The following is a 7,694-nucleotide window of genomic DNA, read 5'->3' as shown; positions in this document are numbered from 1 at the left end:
CAGCCCTTACCGCCTGGGGCACCTGCCACAGTGCACCTGCCGGACTCACAGGTGGGTCTGTCTCCCTGACTCCACAGGACCCAGACAGTGCGGGCTCCTGCGGGACCAGCGGAACAGGCCCCCGGCTGGAGCTCACGCCTGCCCATCCTGTGGCCACCATGATGCACAGCGGTAGGTTCTGGAGGAGTGCTTCACTTGGATCACCCTGCACCTGCTCCCCAGACCCCGCTTGGTCCTGGTGTCCACCCCACCACCCACCAGAGGCCCCGAGCCCCTGGCGTCCCACCCTTGCCTGCCCATCCTCCCTCCCCAAGTCTTCAGAAAGAAAAGAGCAACTCCTCTTGCAAGGAGGTGGCCACCCATTGCGGGTAGGGAGGACACGAGGGCGCACAGAGTCTGCCTGTGGGGGGTTGGTGGAGAGGGGAGGGTGCCGTTCCGTCCTCCTGTCTGCCTCAGGACACTCGGTAGACAATCTGGGCGGCAGGAGACTTGCCTCCCATACAACACCCAGTCTTGGGTTCCAGCCTGAAGGCTGCTTGGGTGGCAGGCCCCGCGCTCCTAAATGCCTGCCATGCTCTGCGCCAGACAGAGGGCCGCTTGTGACCAGTAGTGCCTCGCCTGTAACCCCCTAGGCCATGACACGGCCCCACTGCTGAGTGGCATGCAGGAGAAAAGGCAGTTGGCCCTCTAAATTAGGGGACAGTAAGTGCAGCTTGCTTTTATCTTTTTTTCAGTAACTAGAGAGGAAAACCAGGCACAAGACCAGAGTCCCAAGCACCCACCTTCTTCTTTCCAATCACCTGTCCCCCACCTGGGCTGGTGCTCCCGGGATCGCCCAGTGCCACCCACCCAACAGAACCCTGTGTTCCTCCCTCTCTTTGCCCTACACATCGCAGGTGCCAAGAGGCAAAGCCACTGCACTTTAAAACAGGAAGTATTAAGAGGAGAACTTTTCATCGAGACCACCAAATAGCTACAGAAAATTACAATTTTCTGGTTGGAAGTGTGCTGTGATACCTGTCCATGGTTTCCACAGCGAACGAAGTCTATTTCCCCATCGTTTCCTCCACAGTGAAAACTCTCCAGAACTTTGTTTACCATTTCCTTTACAGGAAGTTGAAAAGCTAATTCTCTGACAATTAGCAATCTTTTCTTTCACGTTGATTCAACCTTAGCATAAGAATAAAGCCTCCAGCAATGCAGCTCTGTCAGCAGGAAAAGGAAGAACTTGTCGGGGGGCTTTTCTGACAAAGTACATAATGAAAGCCAACAGAATCCTGGCTTTTATTTTTCACCTGAAAATGAATATGAAATAGATTTTAAAATCGGAATTTGAGGTGCTCGCGATATTGAAAGCACAGACTAACTGCAGCAGAGTAAAATATATACAATTAGAATCCTAGTTCTGAAAGACTTCAGTGGAAGTAACATTCGTTGGCATTGAAAACACACAGAGGTGTGTTAAGTAAAGCATAAAAACATACACTGGTGTAAACTAATTGGATAATGACATATAATACCACAACTGTCAGCTTCCACTGTGCCTTAAAAGTTCTTTTGTGAAGCACGCAATTTCATTGTTAAAATTCCAAAACAACACACAGAAATACCTGCTGGCCAGCATCAGCCCCGCACACACCCCTGCCACATCTGGGTGCAGGTAAACACTGCTGCTACCCCCTCACCCCTGCTTTCTCAGGTCCACGGTGGGGGGAGGGGGGGGAGGGGGCGAGCTGTCAACGGATTCAGCGTCTCTGAAACTGTCCAAGTTCGCTGGTTTAAAATTGCACACTCTGGTCTTCATCTCAAGTTCATTCTCCAATTCTGAACCGAGGACAGGTTTTGCAAAGCCCTGAGCGTAAGCCAGGAGAGCACATTATTCCGTGGGACCTTTACAAAAAAGGTACCCCTGAGTGAGACTACCAGTGACGATGAAAGGACCGAGTCCGCCAAACAATCAAAATCCAGCAGGAATGACATTCTTCCGACCGGTGCTAACACTGCCCACGCCATCCTCTACATTTCTCAGCAGGCAAAAGGGTTTTCCTTTCTCCACCGCCCCCCCTTCTTGCTTCCTTTCTTTCTTTCCTTCCTTCCTTGCTTCCTTCCTTTCTTTTCCATTGAATGATGTTCAGAGCCAAGAAAATGGAACTTCAAAGGCAGCCAAAACTGATTCCCAAACAGCTAGAGCATTCTATCAGAAAGAACCTTCTTTCTATGTTTGCAATCTCAATAATCTAGACAGATTAGAGCTTCATTCTTTCAACTCTGTGTTTGATGCAACAGAAAGTGACCTTTATCTCAGTGGCCCTGGCCCCTCGATCTGGGTCCAGGAACACCACGGCTATTTTCACAATCCAACATGAAGGTAGAGCTGCCACACATTTTTGCGATTGCCAAAACATAACTTTTTACCAACTTGAGAGAGAGAACAAAAGTCACTGTTGCCCAAGTAGCAACAGTCGGGGAAACATCGTTAGTGGCAGTTCCAGCCCCATCTGACTCCCAACGGCATCACTCCTGCACAGGCAGCTGCCAAGCTCAGGTCAGCACACACACGTCTCAGCAGGACAGACAGTCTTTCCACCTATGGGTCACACAGTACCCTGCACCCAGGTGCCACCAGGTCCTAGAGGACGGCCGGGTGGCCGCACACACACACCCCCTCAAAAGGGTCCTGCACCGGCTCGAGGGCAGAGCCGCCTGTGGGCTCCACCTGTGATCCGGTTGGAAGTCACCACAATTCAGACGACCAGACGCTCTCCCCCTGCGGACCTCCGACCACTTAGCAGAAAAAGCACAGCAGGCTGTGCCCCCACCACCTCACCCCTCTCCCCTAAGGGAGACCAAGGACGCCCCCTCCTCCTGCAGGGGACACCCAGCAGCCTACCTCCTGTGCCCCGCGTGCAGCTGCCTGTCGGGTCCAGGGCTCCGGGACGCTCCTGTCCTCGTGGGCGCCGAGAGCCTGCTCCTGTGAATGACAACGTCCTGTGGCAGCCGGCTGGGGCTCCGGCAGCCGCGGCGGCCGTGGCAGTGACGAGCACAGCTTGAGACCATCGCAATTAACCAAATATCGTAGGGCAGCGACAAATCAACAACGAAAACCAGAGCACAGATCCAGGCAAAGTCCCATTTCAGAGGGATGCTGAAAGCCAAAGTCACCGAACGCCACGTTTCTTCTTCAAGATCATTCCAGCCAGCCCCTTCAGCTATTTTTACTGTACCATAATGCACTAGGTCTGGCTTTTACCCTATTGAAAGAACATGAATATATTATTACCCACACAAAAGAGCGGGTTATTGTTTATGAATTACCAGCCTTCCCAGCAACAAAGGCTATTTTCATAAGAAAACTCAATTTCATTTTAGCTCCAATTTGATTACCAGCTGAAGAAAAGAAGCCCTGCCCTAACCCTCAAAGGATTTTTATTCATACCATTGAATGGGCTTTATTGCTTCCTTTTCAAAACTGACGTAGAAAGCTTTTAGAGTAAAACATTGACAAAAAATTATTGCGCTGCTATTTTGTGCAATAACAGAGCTGAAGAGGGCAATGATTTCTCCGCCATCCTTCACTGTACTTCAGAATAGCGAGGGCTGGAATTAATGACAGACCGGAGGGAGGGCGCAAGCTAGGGTCTCACAATGCACGTCAAATCTAAATGATCACTATACATTGAAAAGCCCCCAAAAAAGCCCACAGCTGATTGATTCGCGGCTTTCACAAGAAAGACAGGCTTGAAGAGCTTACTGCTCTACAATTTACTCGGAATTATCATAAAAATGAATGTAGAGGCTGAATGTCACCCGGGCAAGCTCCAAAACACACACCCAGGGACAAAGTTCACGCAGGAGCCGACACCTCTCGCGGCCACATCTGAGGGCTATCAGGTGCCTGTGGTCGGGTTTGGCTCGCCGTTGTCACACGGGCCAGGCTTGACACAGGCTCCACGGAGGAGAATCTTCCCCCACGCTGGAATAGCCTTCCATTGGAAGTGGGAAAATCCACAGCTGCAAACAATGGCCCGGTGTCCCGGATGCTGGCCCAGCTAGCCTTGCACCTGCACCGGCTGTCCCGGACCCGCCCTGAGGCTGCGTGCCTGTGGCTTGTTCGTTGTCATTTGCCCAAGGGAGCCATAAGTTTGCAACGACTGGATTGCTCACAAAACCAGCTTGGGGGTAAATATTTAAATGATACAGGTGGCCGTCGCTAAAATGGCTTTCCCCGCATGCATGGTACTTCTCTTGTCATTAATATTTGAGCAAGAATGGGTAAGCTAGCAGGGTTGCCAAAGAAACCCGCACTTGATATTATGCAAATAGGGTCTACGGTGTAATAACTTGGCTTTCCAGGTGCCCCCGCCAATGGCCTGCTCACGTAGATGCCTCAGGCAAGATGGGACCAACCAAGACTTCCGGGAGGATGCCCTTAAAAATCTCCTTATTAGTGGGGCAATGCCTCTCCTATCTTACCAAATGGCACCACTGGGATTTATAAGTGAAGAATGAGTCATCTTCAACGTTTCAGTAGGAAAGCAGTATTTATACTTGAAAACAAACAGACCAAAGATCGGTGAAGCTACTTTGGTTGGCCATTACACTTCATAAAGGGTGTCAAATTCAAATGTCAAATGCTGGTGTTTCCTGGCATCTCTGTCAGTCAGGCAATCGGAGTGTCACTGTTTAGTAGGAAACAAGATGATGTCTGGTCGTAATAGGTCATTTCCAATGATGTGACCCCTCTTTGCTCCGGAGCAGACCCACCATCCTGTAACCACCAACACCACATGTTGACAATGTCAAAGCTGATATTTAAAAAGCCAAACTCCCCCCCAAGCATTCACATGCTTACAGTTAAGCATTCGGCATTGGGTAGATAACAATAAGCCAACTAAAGCACGTCTCTTACATCTGAGGGCTTCTCAGCATTCTGGAAACTGCCTGTTCAATTCATAAAATACAGACCATTCCACATTTGAATATCCTTCAAATACTTATGGCAGTGATGTTTTATAAAGTCACCGTGAACACTGAATTAGCAAACACCAAGCCATTGTTCTCAGGGGAAACGCAGGGGTAGGTGACTACAAGCCTCTGGTTATGACATTTTCAACCAACCGATCAATCGGTAGTTTTGTTTTATGTGTGTTTCCGTCTAAAGATGCTTTAATGTATATTGTTTTGTTAACATTGAACTCATGGCCAACAGCACATAACTTAGAGCTGAACGAGGCTTCTCTGACCCGCACATTTTCTCCATGAGGCTCATCACCACTTTGTACTTAGGAGCACCAGGCAGCGCTTCAGCACTATGCGTGGGGCCCGCTTAAAACAGCAAAACCACACCAAAAAAGCGCAAAAAGCTGAAAACGTGGCACTAAGCCCATAAAAAGGATGTGTTTTTAAAGCACAAGGACCGGGGCGCCTGGGTGGTTCAGTCAGTTGAGCGTCTGACATCAGCTCAGGTCATGATCTCACGATTCGTGAGTTCCAGCCCTGCGTCGGGCTCTGCTCTGACAGCTCGGAGCCTGGAGCCTGCTTCGGATTCTGTGTCTCCTTCTCTCTCTGACCCTCCCCAGCTCGTGCACTTTGTCTCTCGAACATAAATAAAAATTAAAAAAAAAAAAGCAGAAGGACAAAAACAAGAAGTAGGGGTACCGTATTGTTCTACCTTAGCCAGGAATGGGCACAGCACTCGACTCAATTTTTTGACGCACTGTGAAAAACTTGGGGTTACAAATAAATTTTAGTAAGCAGGAGAATTCACAGATACGGGAGCTGGGAACAATGAGAATCAACCTCTTTTTCGGACTTATGGCACCCGCAGTTGTGCCCAGAACGCCCTTATGGACAGAACTGTGGCCTCCCGTAAAGCACACATTGAAGCCCTAACCAGCAGCATGACTCTTCATGGAGACACGGACTTCCAGGGGCAACGGAGGTCAAAAGAAGTCCTAAGGGTGAGGTCCTCATCTCACAGGATTAGCAGCCTTCCACAAAGAAGAGCACCTCTCTCCGCACCAAGGAAAGGCTGTGCGCAGGCCACAAGTAGGGCTCTCACTAGACACCAGCCTTGCTGGCGCCTTGGTCTCGGACTTCCAGCCTCCAGAACCATGAGCATTAAAGTCTGTTACGTCAGCTGCCCTGCCTGTGGTATTATGGCGGCCCACGCTTAGGCAGAAGCAAAGAGTGGAACGGAGATGTGGCTCCATCAACCAGTAAACACGAGTCAACACCTACTGCCTATCACCTGGCATCTGTGAGGCACAGGGCAGGAGCTGACGGGAAGGTTGCAGAAAGAGCCCACGCGTGGCTTCATCCGTGGGGAACACGAGCTTGCATCCCAGGGAAAGCTGACCCGCGAGGCTGGTGGAGGAGGCAGCACCGAGTCAGGAGGGACAGCAGTTCCCAGGTGGCAGGTAGGCCTGGCGAAGCAGGGGGCGGGGACACCAGGCTGCAGGTGTCGCTGGGCGCCCGCCAAACAGAGGGGCAAGTGTTCCAAACATGGGCCTTGCTCACATCACAATCACCTGGGGAGTTTATGAGAAGCAGAAGTCTCTGGGTCCGCCTGGTTGTGAGGCCCTAGAAACCTGCTTTCTAACACACCGCCCCCCGCGGCCCCGAATCCTCCTCAAGCTAGAAAAGCACTGCTATCAGTTGAGCGGGTAAGAGCCACCCAACCTAGAGAAGTTGACCAGGATTGAACGAAACCACCACACCCGACAGGTAAGCTGTGGGGGCTTGAAACCAGCCTCCCCCCAGAGAGTAGCCGCTCGTCCCTCACCTGGCGGTGGCGACCGCCCCCCAGTGGTGGCCGACCTGCAGCCAGGTGGCGTCTCAGCTACCTCAGTGTGTGTGGTGCGGGCTTACGAAGCAAGGGCCTGCTTGGCCTTTAAGACATCTTAACTTGAGGGGACGCAGCAATGCACAAACTAGGTGAGAAGCGCACCTCTCATCATGACTTTACGTTCACAATAAGTACACAGGGAAAGCCAAAAAGGAAAGGGAGCCTTCCTGCAAACCATTGTGGTGTCCACAGAGCCACAAAGTTCTGCCCCGCGGGACTTGCGACTTGCCTGTAGGTAGATCAGAGCCTCCTGGTTAAATATGAGCTCCTGGAGGACGGGGAGCCCCACTCACTTGTCTCTGGATTTACAGAGCCTGGCACATAATAGCTGCTCAATAAAACTATTAGCATGAAATGTCTTCAGACAGTACAGACTAGCCATCTAAGAAAGCTAAAACTCTGAATGTGGCACAATTAACAAAATTAGGCAACATGAGCATGAATGCAAATGTTACGAATTTGTTTATGTTAAAAAAAAGAAAACAAAGCGATCTTTAAAACCACGAGGTTTGGGGGCACCTGGGTGGCTCAGTTGGTTGAGCCTCCGACTTTGGCTCAGGTCATGATCTCATGGTTTGTGGGTTCAAGCCCCACGTCGGGCTCTGTGCTGACAGCTTGGAGCCTGGAGCCTGCTTCAGATCCTGTGTCTTCCTCTCTCTCTGCCCCTCCCCCACTCATGCTCTGTCTCCCTCTGTCTCAAAAATAAACAAACATTAAAAATAAAAATAAAACCAGGTTTCACTTACATTTTCAGACAATTCAGAACTTCTTTCGGTCCCCCTGAGGTGGTCTCCCTGTCCCGGCCCAGATCCCAGGCGGCTGAGAACTGTCACTTGCCTTTCAGCAT

The 7,694-nt window shown here is 50.7% G+C and overlaps 1 long non-coding RNA gene across 1 annotated transcript; it reads right to left on the bottom strand.

Moving 5' to 3' along the window:
* Nucleotides 1–1,126: 1,126 nt before the first annotated feature.
* On the bottom strand, nt 1,127–6,406 carry LOC122215263. Its single transcript, XR_006200310.1, has 3 exons — nt 6,251–6,406; nt 2,891–2,971; nt 1,127–1,295 (listed from the first exon to the last, which is right to left on the bottom strand). It is a non-coding gene; the product is annotated as an uncharacterized LOC122215263 (long non-coding RNA).
* Between the last annotated feature and the right edge of the window lie 1,288 nt (nt 6,407–7,694).

Source organism: Panthera leo, chromosome A1, assembly GCF_018350215.1.
Source record: "Panthera leo isolate Ple1 chromosome A1, P.leo_Ple1_pat1.1, whole genome shotgun sequence".
NCBI lineage: Eukaryota > Metazoa > Chordata > Mammalia > Carnivora > Felidae > Panthera > Panthera leo.
The sequence above is the reverse complement of the archived record's forward strand: the minus strand, read 5'-3'. Positions and strand labels throughout refer to the sequence as shown.